The following is a 14,970-nucleotide window of genomic DNA, read 5'->3' on the forward strand; positions in this document are numbered from 1 at the left end:
TGTACTCTCACATTCATCATAAATATAACTTTTTTTTAATTGATACAGATGGTAAGTGTAGGGTTCAAGTGTCATAGCTTATGTCTAGGATTTTGTGCAATTTATGACTTGATGTTGCCATGAACCCAACTAAAAATGCTTTCATCACGACATAGTTCCAATAGGAAGATATCTTGGCTTTGTTTGGTAAACTTCACAAACTGAAGACAACCTATTTAGGATAAACTCCACAGAGAACTTAGTCATTCAAACATTTGTAATCAGACCCCTGCTGATTATATGTAGATGTCCATTTCTGAAACACTGTAACTGAAATCCTAATGAGGAAAATAGATGTCCTAATATGTTTCCCTGTGCAACTCCTTGTAATAAATGTAGTTTTTTATTTAAGTTTTAGAGCTTTTAAAATTTTTGCAGGACTAAAGAAAAACCCCAAAACCATGCACTCAGGTTATAGACCTGCTTGATGTTTTTGTTATTCTCTCCTTAAAGTATCTTTAATTTTTTTACTATAGAGTATTAGATACAACTGGAGGATTTGGCAGTAGAATATGTCACTCTTCTGAAGAAAACACAAATCAAAGTCAATGGGATCTTTTCTAAAAACAGTTTCAGAGCTGGACCTCTGTGGTATTAATTTTGTCTATTTTTGCTCATCTAAGATTTTGTTCTGCATATGTTTCTATGAGTCTTTCATACAGATTCTGTCATACTTAACCTGTCACAAAATGAGACTTTGAAAAAGTGGTTTAGACCAGGAGAAAGATTCCAGTTGACTAAAAAGGGTCACATCCAGAATATAGCTCATTTCACCACCTAGGAATGGAAGAACCATCCTCCAGAAGTTTGATCCTGTCCCACTGATAAGAGAAGTACTCTAGATCAGCAGCTTATGTTGACCATTTAATTTTTAAATCCTGAACTCATGTGAAACTGGTGACTATAATGTCACTTATGGTAAGTAATTTGTTGAAAGTATAAATAATGAAAGGCCTGTGATCTGGCCTAGTAGTCATATATTGGTTGGAATATGAAAAAAAATGCTCAGCCTTAACTCTTATCCTATAATATGTAGATTATTTTGGGATAGAAAGTTTTTTTTTTTCCACTGCTGGAACTTGATCTGGAAGTACTTTTAAAATGTCTGTAGTAATAATATTAAGTTGCATCAGCAACAAAATTGCACATATATACATTATAGAACTTCAAGGACATAGCTGACAGTATTTCAATTTCTCAAGCATTTCCTCTTGTTGACACAATAAAAATAAACTTTATCCAAAGTACATATGAAAGAGGAAACACTAGATGCCTTCATGATGTATGAAGCCATGTGGATATCTGTAAAATAAATGTCTGAATGAAATTATGAAAACAGACAGATGTAAAACTATATGCTTAGTTCACAGAGTCTTCTTATAACTTCTGATTCATAATTTGAAAATATGACAACTAAATTTTCTTAATTGTCTATTCAATATAACTGTGCAAAAAAAATCACATCTTTCAAAAATTAATGTGACATAATGTGCTTTTAGAAATGAGAAGTTTATCCTATCATTTATAATTATGTGGTTTCCAGACGAAATGTTTTATGACAATATTTCTCTTGGATGCAGCTCTTGTTGCAGCAGAGCAGAATCTCAATGTGCTGTTTCAATAGGTTTGATAAGCCTGACTGTCCTGGTGACAAATACTCTTGATATCTGAATCTGGTCTTCTATATGCAGACAAAGCTGATCTTGACATCATCTCATATGAATAATCCACAGTTTCTGTAGCTAACATAAGCATAGGAAGTGATGCACAGAAGGAACTTTGTAAAGGTTTTTATTCTGCACTTATAATGGAATAGTTAATGTAATTTTAAATAATCATAGGTTGAAGATGGAAAGACAGAAGAGTATGTTACTGTACTACAGCTTTCATACTATGATGAAAAGTTCTCACTTATTTTTCAATTCTTTTCTGAGTTTTGTGAAAGTTCTAAACTAGGCTTATTAGAATGCAAAATTTCTTCCCCTGGTATTAACTTGAATATTTAAGAAGCAACATTCTTTTTCTTTTCAGATCTTCTGAAAGCAAATTTCTCTCCTATACCCATGCTTCCTACATCATAACTAAGAATATTAACATAGTCCTATATTAAATAATGTACAAACAAGTTGGCCACATTTTATTTACCAAATTATTTTCAAATAGTTTTGAAATAAGAGTATTTATTCTAATACTATCATTAGGCTTTTTACTGTAAGTAGATGATACAGTTTTCTACATATTTTACCTCTATTGTTTGAGGCAGGAAGTCTGGGAAGTTAACTAGTTATAATTCCTAAAATTTCAAGAAACCGCAGTTAATCAACAGTCTTGGAAGAGTCTACTACTTCTAACTGTGCCAGTTATGCAATACATGAAAAATCAATACATCCTTTGGTTCTCAGTGCATAATGAGTCCCCTTACAGATTTCCAGCAATTTCTACGTTTTGTTCCATGTTGATCTGAAAGAGGTGGAATACATAGTAACAGGGAAATAAATAAAACTGGCTTTCAGCTACTGGCATATCCTCTTTCCAGAATCACAGATAATGAGCATACAGTAGAGCACTTCTAAAACAGTACTAAGTGACAGTGGGACCATGGCAGACAACAGGTAACAGATATTATACAGGGGTTGGCTGTTTCTCCTTTAATCTTTTTAATGGGGGATATTATGTAAAGAGAAAACAAACAAAAAAGAACAACAAAAAAACCCCAAACAAAACAAAACAAACAAACAAAAAAAAAAGCAAACCAAAAAACCCCCAAACCAATCAACCAACAAACCAAAACCCTCAAAACATTATATTCAATATCTGACTGTCCCTCTGGATTTAGTCCTTATTTCCACCTCATGCAATGCCAACTTGTAGCCATCAGGGGAACCATTAAATGTGGCAAAGGCAGAGTAGCCCGTGAGCAAATGAATAAGGGGGAAGGGAGAAGGTCACAGGAAAGAGCTGGGAGAATAATATTCTTGCCTCGGGTGACAATGATTTAACAGGGAACATATTTTCTACTCATAGCCAAATAGCCCCATTATTCATAACAATTTCCATCAAGAGTCATGATTGTCTCCAGGGCATCCTGAATTTGAACTGACCCAAATAACTTAGTGCAATTGAAACTCAGGTTTAAACAAGCCCAAGATGAGCTGTCTGAGTCCAGCACAGGTAGGGCCTTATTACTATCTGAGTTTCCCTCCTTTTTGCTTTGCATACAATTAAATTTCTCTAATTAGGCAACAATTATTCAGTGCCTCCTTGTTTAAGGGAGCAGACTTGCCCTGAGTACCTCAAAGTTACTGTAAAATGCTCCTGACAGTGCAGAAGGACAATCTTCTGTAACTCTTGCTCTTTTTCTCAAGGCTGCATAGAAGAGTATTTGTGATGGCAAAGTCAATGGTAGCCCACCTTCAATTCATTGGTCATTGCTCAGAATAAGTTGAAGAAGCATAAAAACAAGTGAGCATTCATATTCAGGCTAGCTTTGTCATCCTATTGATACTGGGGAGTTATTACATTTTCAGTTGCCACCGTTGAAGGAGAGAGTCCCAAATCATTTCAGTATACATTATCCAAGTAGGACATATTTCAGTCCACATGGCAAAATGAAGCACCATCACAAACTTGAATAAGTTGTAACAGAGTTAAAATGCATATGACTACAATGATTTTTAAAGCAGTTTGCCACTGAAGGACATACAATGGTGAATATTCATTGGGATAGTCTCAGTTGCATCTTGTTGTATACTCACAGAGTAGTAGAAAAATATTGGAAAATATATTTCACAAGTCCAAAACTTGTGCATCTCTATTCTTGTGTTCCCCATTAGCATGGAGATTTGGAATAGAATGGCTGTAAACTCAAAAAGTTTGTGATTGTTTCTCTTATTTTATCTCAAGTTTGATTTCACAAGGGAAGAAAAAAAAGATACCGTGTGTAAAAAACTAAGATAAATTTATTATTTTTATGCTGACACTTTTCTCTGAGGCTATAAACTATTTTAGGCACTAAATCTGCCTGACTTTACAAACACTGTCCAAACTCCAGAATATAAATATGTATTAATGTATCAAATATTCAACACGCAGCAGAGTGAAGTATGTTGTATGGGGAAGCTTTTCCCTGTAGCTAATATATACACTATTTTTCACATCTACAGATAAACAAAGCTAATATGTTTGTCCACGTAAGCTACTAAGGAAACCTAGTTCTGAAGATAATAAATTCCATTTTAAATGGTATATAAGTTCAATTTATAAACACAATAATTAATGGCTCAATTTTGAAGACTTTTCCATCCCAAGGAAAAAAAATAAAACCCTAGAAACTGAATTTCAAGTTACAAACAAACTGTAAAAATATAAAGATGTTTTATACATAGACATATACTCTTTCTTCAAAATACTATTTTATTTAATTTTTCATGATGTAGATAGATGTTTTCTAATTAAATTCACATCAAACTGAAATTTAAATCTGCACAAGACTTCTATTATAGTCCTATTGCAACAAGACAGTATCTCAAAGGCAAACCTACAATTAATCAGAAATATTACACACACACAAAATACCCATTGCTTTCTGTTTGATGTATGCAGAATTTAGAATTTTCATTTCATTATTCTGTTCCTTTGTACCACCTGATACATCCAAACAGCTGAAATGCTACAAACTGTAGAGTAAGAGTTTTACTCTACATAGCATACAAAAAAAAACCAAAAAAAACCAAAACAACAAACTTTGTTATCTCTGTTATTATTATCCTTTCCAGACAGGATCAAATTTTGAAGATGTTATTTCAACAGTCAGTCATAAGAGCAGATTCTTCTCTCTCTATATTACAATAGAGCAGAACTGAGCAAATATATTATGTATGCACTTACATAAGCACCGTATATGAATATATATGCTATATTGAGAGTATACATGGGCCTAAATATAAATCATAGGAATACTCTTACCCAAATAAAGGTGCTATATTTTCCAGTCTAAGAAATCATACATAGTGTCTTGACATTATCTCAGATTTCTGCCATTGGCACTACAATTTGGTACCTTGGTGTTTCTTTTGGAAAGAGAATTTTGCTAAAAGATAGAGGAGCACCTTTGAAAATTAAAGAACAAAACTATTTTTTTTTCATTTTAAATAAAAGCATATCATATAAAGCATATCCACTTTCTGCATGAACTTATGTATGTTTTACACAACTTATTTTCAACAAACATTTTTCAATAACATATATATTTAGGCTTTTTCATTGTGGCAAAATACAGTGACATAAAAATATCTTCCTTCACCTTATTAATACGTAAAATGCATTAAAAACTCCTTTCCAGTAGGCTTAGTGATATATATATATATTTATATGCAGACAGGATGGAAGGTACCGACATTTTGTTATATACAAAGTCTGTACTAATTACAATGTCTATAATTTAGAATACCTACATCCTTATGTGTATATTTTTGACAAACTATTCTATTTTAAAAAGATTAACAGATTTGTATAAAATTCAAAATTGCTTGCCTGAAATTTGACAAAGGCATGTTACTACAGAGCAAGGCTGTCTTCAGGTGACTCAGATCCTTGATGAGATATAATGAAAACACGAGTTTAGTGGCCTGTGAGTCCATCCTGGCAGTGCTTTACTGTTTCTGCATATTTTGGGCAGAATTTAGAAAAAGTCAGGAGCCTACTTACTTTAAAACAATATGAGTTTGCACTTTAGAAGGCAAAGACACGCAAAAGACAAGAATTTCTGACTTACTACTTAGATCTGTTACCAACCACATTCTACAACTTTTAGTAAATTATTTGAAATGGGTGGAATTAATTACTTTAGGTATTCTTAAATTTCTTTCAATATAAAGCATGAATATATGAATATTTCCACTTTTTCTTACAGTTTCAATCTGAAAAAAATTGCAAACCATTCTGACTAGTAAATCAATATCAACTTCCCCAAAGAGAGACAAGTGAAGCAGCTAGAGATTATCCTAGGGGAGGTAGAGAAGACATGAGAGCTTGCTTCAATGTGATGGTATGTGTTCCTTCTGAAATATGCTGCTTCTGGGTTTATTTCATCCTTTGAGGAAACCCTGCTGTGACAGGAAATCTAGCAAACTAAACAAACTCCTACATTTAATTTGAATCTCTAGCTCCTGGGATCAACGTCATCACTCAGGTCTACTACTGAATTTGTATATTATTCTCAAATGGCATTTTTATTCTACTAGTAATCAAGCCATATTGATGAACAGAATGAAAAATTTTATTTTTGGGTGATTTCATGGTTGTGTTTAGACAATAACTATCTTAAATAAATTTGACTTTTAATGGAATGTTGCATTTTGATAGAAAAGGTCTTCATATTTCAAATGGTGCAAATATTTTAATAACCTTACTTATTTACACTCTTTCCTGTATTTTCTTTGTTTGTGATTTTGTTTTTAATTTTCTGATTTTTATTTTTTATTTTAGGAAAAATAAGCTAGAGAAGTACTTAAAGCTGCTTTCTGAAGGCTGTTAAAATGAATACATTCTGGGATTGAAGATTTGGGTATGCACAAGAGAAGAGCATGTATCATACAGTTCCCATCTATCCTCCATGGTCTGGTCCTTGTGGGTCCCTCATGTGAAGGGAATGTACATCTTTCTACCACTCCTAAGTGGCACTTTGGGTGACAATAAGTGGAAGAGAACCTTAATTGTGCATGAGGCTGTACTAAAACTGAACCCTTGTTTTGACAAAAAAAATGGTAGGGTTTGTCTCTAAGCCACTCAGCTAGAGTGCAGTTTTGTTAACATGGTGTCTTCTTTTGTTTTATTTTTATTTATTTACCCCTATGTTCTTTGTATCCTCCCATGAAGAAATATTTGTAAATGCTTGGAGGAAGGTCAAAGTCATACTGCAAATATTCACAATAGATGGAATCTGTCATGGGGCAGAAATCACAGAAGCATAACATGGTTTGGCTTGGAAGGGACCTTGAAGACCATTCAGTTCCAACCCTCCTGCCATGGGCAGGGACACCTTACACTAGACCAGGTTGCTCAGGGCCCCATCCAGCCTGGCCTTAAACACTTACAGGGATGGGCATCCACAGTTCCTCCAGGGAACCTGTTCTAGCACCTTCCTGCCTTTTAGAAATCTGAAAGTGTCCTAGAGATCACTGAAATCCCCACAATATAATGTACACAGAATGCAATATATGTGTAAATATTGTGTTGGCTAAATTTTTGTTTAATAATTTTTTTACCTTGTGCCAGTAAACTACTGAGATTAATTATAATATACAATAAATTAGCTCGCATTAAAACCACCAAAACCAGGTTATTATTATCATTATTATAGCTATTATTATTATTTTATTATTATTTTTATTTTCATTATTAGCTTACCATTCTATCTTAACATGGACACAGGACTTTTTTAAACAGTGACATAGCAGTTTATATGTGTATATATATATATAATATATACACATAAAGTTTTTATATGAACAAATCTTCCTTCACTATTACTTTAGTTTTTTTAATTCACATTAGAAAAAAAAGGTCAAGATGGATTTTTCCATGGTTTGGGTCTTTTTCATTAAACTGATGATAAAAAGAAGTGGGAATTTTGAATCCTAATTGGCAAAGTGATTAGAAGAAAAAAATCATTAAAAGTCTTCTGATCTGAAAAGAAGACAAATTTTCTAAGAAGCCTAAAGACTTCAAAGAGAAACCTGATACAAGTGTGCACCATATTTTAAATTGAGACAACTTTAAACTGGGGATCGTGTATATAGAGAAAGTGACAGAAAGACAAATCTGCTACTTAGGTCTTACTTTGTTAAAAATTACTCATATGAAATGCTCTGATCTATTGGAGAATTTGCTGCTAAGATCCTAGGATTCTATATCCATGCCCCTAGCTGTATGCCCCTCTAGCTAGAGGGAGCAGTGTAAGCCTCTCTAGAACTCGAGGAATATGGTCAGTTCACACTAGTGACTCTTGGCACTTGCTGGCATGGAGACGACTGAGCCCCTGCCATGGAGGAGCATCCTCCAGGATGTAAGATTGCAGAGGACAGAGCAAAAGGTGCTGGAGAGGACAAGATGTTCAGGAAGTCCAGTCATAGTCCTGGGCCTCCTAGAAAATGGAAGATTATGCAAGAATTTGCTTAGAGGGGAAGATGAAGGCAGGAGTTCATTTCCCCTGATAAAGCTCAGGAGAGACTGGACATAAGAATGTAGGCCAGGGCAAAAATTAAGCCTTGCACTTCCCCTTCTCTGAATTAGGAGCTCAGCAGGACCCCAGCCTGGGGCAACAGCAGTTGGCCCCAGTAGGAAGAAGGGACAGTGCCACAGGCTCCATGTTTGATGGTTCTCAGACCAGAGCTTCCACACTCAGAAAGGTTGGACCACATCTCTGCACCTCTGCAAGACACTATGGCCAGCCCTGTCAGTGTCACAAGTAATGACTAAAAACAAAAAACAGCTCAGGAGTGACTATTGATTATATATGTACTTTGTTTGCTAACTCTTCCTGAAGATCAGGCCCTACTACTTTTGTTGCTTCTGCTAGCACTGCTGACTGGAGTTATCAACATTAATTAAGAGCTAGCAACATTAATTCCATGTCTCTACTGGATCTTCAGCATCCTGAATATTCAGTGGTAATCCCATTTCCTTATACTAACATATTATCAATTCTAAACTGCATCACAAGAAGGGAGCGCTGTATGATTCTTAGAAATGGGAAACTAAAAGTATGTTTACACATTCCCATACTACCAACTATGCATTCAAAATTTCAGAAGTGCAACCCGCTTGTGAATTACAATATTCAGACCAATATGAGTGTTTGTCTTGCCATGCTGAGGGGCAGGGAGCAATATATGTCTGACCTGCCCTTTCTGACTGCTATACTGAGCCACCCAAAACAGCTACCCTCTCGGGTGGAGACAGATTTCTTTTGACCCCAGTTGGTGCTGCTATTTTGAAGCTCTTAACACTACAGTTCTCTAATCTGAAATGGCATGATTCAACGTCACTAGTGCAAGTTAACTAGCTACTCAACACTGTAACACAAATGTCTCTACCTGCACCTCTCACAGCAAGAGATGAGAAACAGGTATTTCAGAGCATGATTCATCCAGTTTGTTTTAGACACCTACTTCAGGATGCAACAAACCTTACCCAGGAAGGCAATATATCTCTCCTATAACTCTAAAGGGACTCCATGAGATTAACTCAGATATAAACATCAACATATGGTCAGATTAATTCCACCCCCTCAAGTCTTCTGGCTTTTGACTTAGGTCTTTTCTTTTAAGTCACTGGCAAAACATTAATTATAGATGTACAGGACATGGACTTAAGTGATATATGTAAAAACACAGGAAGTATTTATCAGGCTGACTTGAAGGCAAGACTTAAACCTTAAAAAAACCAAAAAAACCAAACAAAAAATATTTTAATATCTTAATGTTTGGCACAAACAATGTTGCTCTTTTAACTTGTCTGGGTTCTTTTTTTTTCTGCTTTCATCTTTTTTCACAACCTAATGTTTTAGCTGTATATGTTTCCAGCTATTGGTGTTACCTCTTCAGCATGTTTTGGAGCCCAGACTGTTAGGAAGAATTCAAAATATAGATAAAAACCATTTTGGCCTCAAGAACAAATAGTTTGGGCATTTTGAAGTGAAGAATTGTCTGGAAAAGCACAAATTATACTCTAGATTTGAGAATGCTATTGTAGGAAATTTTTCATTATTAATTATATATACTATTCTTAAAATTCAGATATAGCATTAGCTTTTATTTTAGGATTATCTACATCCTTCTACTTTTTCAATATGCATTATATTTCTTCTTAATAAATAAATAAATATGTAATTAAATATGTAATTACTGTAAAATTCTTCTTTCATTCTCTCAGGAAACCAGGACAACATCCATATTAATCGGCACATGATTTTTCAGATTTTCTTTGCCCCTCAAAATGTAGGGGAAATGAGATGGCAATGCAGTAATAATATTCTATAGATTATCTTTGGTATTTCCTAAATCTCTTGTCCTGAAGAAAAAGTCTCCATTAAGTGGCCCTAGCAACAAATAGACTTGAGGAACCCTGGATCAGATGGGAGTTGGAATGCTAGGCTGATGCCTGCTTTAAATGACTGAAATGTCACTTTCTGTCAAAAGGGAGAATTTTAGGTTAACAGATAATGCCTCTTTCCTAAATTACTGCTTCTAGGAAACCCGACTGAAAAGAAAAAGAAATGATTTCAAGCCATTCATTCAATTAGCTGATTTTTTTAGTTTTAAACTAGTTTTGACTTATCTGCAATAATAAAGGGTATTTTCTCTCTCTCTTTTTTTTTTTTCTTTTTTTTTTTTTTTTTTAACTCAACATATTTGAGATATGGCTTGTCACAAGTTCTCCATAGCAAATACTCTTTCAAGAATGTGAAATTCAGTCTCTGGTTTGAAATCTCATAGCTCATAAGGTAGTTCCTCTATTATTATCACTACTATTAGTTGGTATCATAGATTTTAAAGAAATATTGCCTTATGGTAGGCTGATGGTAAACACCTATAAAACACATAGAGAATATGAATAAAAAGCATTGAAATATTTTTTTTTCCCCATTCTCTAAAAATTTTCTGAAACATATAAGAGTTATATGAAGCTCTCAGATTCAGCAATCAAAATCTGCTAAGATTCTTTCTAAAAGGAGGAAATATTAAGGTAGGAGTATTTATTTGTTTGGTTTTGTAGATGTAGTGTTGGGGGGGGTTTGTATATGAGGGTTTGTGGGGTCATAAAAACAATCATGAAAAGGCCGGCCCACATTTTATGCTTGGATTCATTTAAAATAAATCTATTTGCCTGAACAAAAATGGATTCCCAATGATCTTTTCTCATAGACTGCAGAGGGAAAATGAGAAAGACAATAAGAGAAAATGAAGCCAAAAACTCCAGCACGGTTAGTTTCAACATACTAATCATTTTGACAAACATTTTTCAGCTAAATTTCCACATGTAAACTCAGTTCTCCTAATATACTTGTATGAGAGTCTGATTAAATGAATACATTTTGGTAGATAAACTTCACTTCATTGTTGCATGAACAGTTGTTTGAGACAATGATATCTTTAAAATTGAAAAAAAAAAAGGCAGGGATTTTTTTCAGTGCTTGTAGGTGCAAATGCTGCCAAAATTGCCTGCAAGGGCCCATGCTGCCTTTCAGCTAGATGTTTCCTTGGCAGCAAAGCCGATGTAACAGACAATGTTAACTTTCCTCCTTTATTTCCATGCAAAGTCAGCCAGATCTGCTTTAACGCTTTTCATTAGCAGTTTAAGATGGGCTGGCGGATCGCAAACCAAGGCAGATGGCAAATGCAAGCAAGCAAGTTCTGCTGGCCCTGGTATGTGGGAAATAACCTCCAGTTGCAGTTTGAATGGATAGCTGAGCTTGCAACTTCCCTGACAACTCCACAAAGTATTGCAATGATCTGTGTTTACCCTACACCATGTTGGAAGCAATATGCAACTTGGTGTCTTGAGTTGTGCTGCCTTTTTGGTTTGTAGCCTGCATCAAGACTGTCTCTAGCAATTATGCTACACTTTAAATATCACCTTGTTTCTATCAACATGAAAAGCATGATGTAAGATGTGCATCTTGGTCTACAATCCCACTGCTTTAATTAAGAATATCACAAAGTCAATTATTTTAACATATTCCTCAGCCTCTCTTTCAGTTTGCATAATAAAGCATATAGAAATGCTAGGCCAAGAAGGCAGCTGAGAGTAAGATATTCCATACTGAGAGCCCCTGGGATGTATTAAAAGCATCTAGTCAAACACACATCTAGAACATGGGGCTGGATTCATCCACAAGGCTGCTTTCATTGACTGCCGGTTTTAAACAGATTTCCCTTTTAAAAACATGCAAATGAAGTGCTTTCCTCAAAGCCAAAAGAATGTTCCATGAAAGCAAAATCCTCCCCAAAAATTATAAAAAGGAGGTGAGTACTTTGCCAACAGTTACCACTTTCCATCATCTGGCTTCCAGCAGTAGATGGGGTCCAGCAGACAGATCCTCTTCTATCTGCATAGTCCCATGTCCAATTACTGAGTCTTCAAAAGCAGCCAGGACCATTTATGATTTTTTGATAATTTCCCATCTCTTCAATAACTGAAAGGGACCTTCCTGTTCTCCAGTGCATCTTTGCATACTGTGATAATCATTTCAAGGATACTTTTTATGAATCAGATGCTGGATATCTGAGAGTTAAGATTTTTGGTATGATATTGGAGTGACTGGATATGGGACAGGTGCACATCAGCAAGTATAATCCAGGAAGGTTTGGAAAGTTTGAGGACAGAGGTTGTTCTATCAGCATAAAATGCACTCACTGATAAGGGAAAGACTGGTTTCTCTTTAAATACTGAAAATGTTGTGGTTCAGTGACAGAAAGTATTATTTGTGTTAATTGATTTCTGAATTCAATTGGATTTCAGTGAAAATGATGGAATTAAAAGAATCAATTGTTATTAAATATGCCTGCAACTTGCAGAGCTCCTTGAAATATTATCCTGGCATTTTCATCACTGTGTAAATTATAAATACAATAGTTGGCGTTTGTCATCTTTTATAATATTGCTAATTCTCTCATTTTGCATTCAAATAGTTTCAATTTAAAATGGGAGTTTACTTCCTTAACCTTATGATTGTATATAAACAAGGCTGCAATTCAACAATCTCAGTCTCTTTATCCTGTAAACAAGATATGAAAGAGGCCCCTAAAATATGAATGGAATAGATAAAATTATTAGAAAATTACTTCCTTACAATATGGACAAACATCTGTCTAAAAAAAAAAAACAAAAAAAACCAGAAAGAAGTCTTTCATGTCTGCTTAAACCACAGGACATATTGTCACAGGATGTTGTGGATACCAAATGCTTACGTGAGTTCAAAAAGAGATTACACCGATTAAAGTAAGGAAATCCCTCATAGGCTACTAAACACAAAAATATGGCTTGTGCCTCAGAAATTCAATGAGCCACAGATTACTGGAAGCTAAGAGGAAATATGCTGGGGTTTTACTGCCATATGTTTACCCTGCTCTTATTCTCTTCTTTAGGTATCTGTTAATAGCTATTAACTGGAGATAGGATATTATGTAGGATAACCTTTGATCTGAACCTGCTTTTGCAATTCTCTATTTACAAGCACATACACAAGTACTATAAAATAAAAATTCAAATAAGATATTAATCTGCTACATAGTATCCTAGTGAAGAACTAGAGAATAAGAGTGTGACATCTGGAAGGTCATACTGCTTGGTTATAGATCAAATTTGATGTTGATAATTGCTTATTAAAAAACATACATAATCAATTAAGAGCACTATGCTTTATGAAATTAAAGCCATGTTAACATTGTAATACAGAGCTTCCTTTGATCTGAAATGCTTTATACCAAGCCACAGCATCAGCACTGCTCAAGACACAGAGCTCCCTTAGGAGCTGGTTTTCACAACGCCACTGGTTCACATTTCCAACAGCATATATCTCCTGCACTGTGTCAACCACACTGGCAGCCAAAAGAAATTTACTACAAGTTGATCTATGCAGTTCAGAGATCAGGATTTTCATAAATTTTTCTTGGCTGCCAGCACAGTGCCCACAGCAGAACCTATTCACTAACTGGAGTCCAAGTACATTACACAAGACACTGTATTTGCATCAGCCCCAAGAAGCTTTTATTTGGCAACCTACAAACAGCATGGTACAAAGTGACAGCATTCTCTGCTTGTTTTCTAGTTATTGCCTGAAAACTCATATAATTTTTTGAATGCTGGAGAAGTAACACAAAGAAAAAAAATGAATTTTTGAATTTTTAAGTTTGTTTTCCCAAAGACAGAGCTTTATGCATACACAAGTTACAAATATCCCACGTGTATGTAAGTACTTGGCAGTAATATTCTCTTTACATGACACTATACACTAAAACCATCCATTACTTCTGTAAGGGAGTTCCAGTTGTTATTATCTATCATATGTTATTTCATGAAAGAAATATTTTCTGCAGAATTTCAGTATGGTACACTATCTACCTTGGTAAATTTGCTACAGAGGTAAAAAATAAAGTATTTTAGCTTCTATTTCTCTTGCTGATATGAAGATAACCATATCCTATTACCACTACTGATTTACTGTGTTTATCTACACTTAGTTTTTGCCAAATATTTTCTGCTGCTGGAAGACACAGTTCTGTGGTCATATTTTATCCAGAAATTGGTACATTACATATCATGTCTAAAGTGCTTGAAAAATAAGTTCCCATGAAATCCTTGTTTTCCCCAAGCACTTCTTCTAAATCTTGCCCTTTTTTAAAAAGCTGCACTTGTGCAATTAGGTCAATCTTAAATTAATCTACTTAAAAGTAGTGCACTCTCAATTTAAACTGGTTTAACACTCCCTCAAATAGGTTTAGATGTATTCAGTAACTTCCTTGAAAAAAACCAAACCTGTTTTTAAAAAGGGGTTTAAACTAACTTAAGTACGTGTAGACAGACAAATGAGAAATCAACTTTGATAAACCAGTGCAATAAAGCTAACAAGATGCCCCTTTCAGTTCTGGTACAAGAGAGACAGGATTTTTCTTCAAGCTAATAGAAAATTTACAGAGACAGTACCTATCTGAGATGCTCCCTGGCAGTGACTTTGAATTTCATCACAGTCATTTGAAATATTGGCAATGAAGAAAATACTTTGAAAAAGATTTTTGTTGAGGGTTTTGACAGTACAATATATCCAAAGTACTGCCACTCCTAGGAAGGAGTCATTGTCCCTTTCTGGATTTAGATACATCATTCATTGTCCATAAATTTTTGATTTTAAAACAGTGAGGAGATATATAT

General features: G+C 34.6%; 1 protein-coding gene across 3 annotated transcripts in view; it reads right to left on the reverse strand.

Moving 5' to 3' along the window:
- MMP16 (matrix metallopeptidase 16) overlaps positions 1-14,970 on the reverse strand; it is a 164,309-nt gene that overhangs the window by 46,203 nt on the left and 103,136 nt on the right. The window lies entirely within an intron of this gene.

Source organism: Lonchura striata, chromosome 2, assembly GCF_050655825.1.
Source record: "Lonchura striata isolate lonStrDom1 chromosome 2, ASM5065582v1, whole genome shotgun sequence".
Taxonomy (NCBI): Eukaryota; Metazoa; Chordata; class Aves; order Passeriformes; family Estrildidae; genus Lonchura; species Lonchura striata.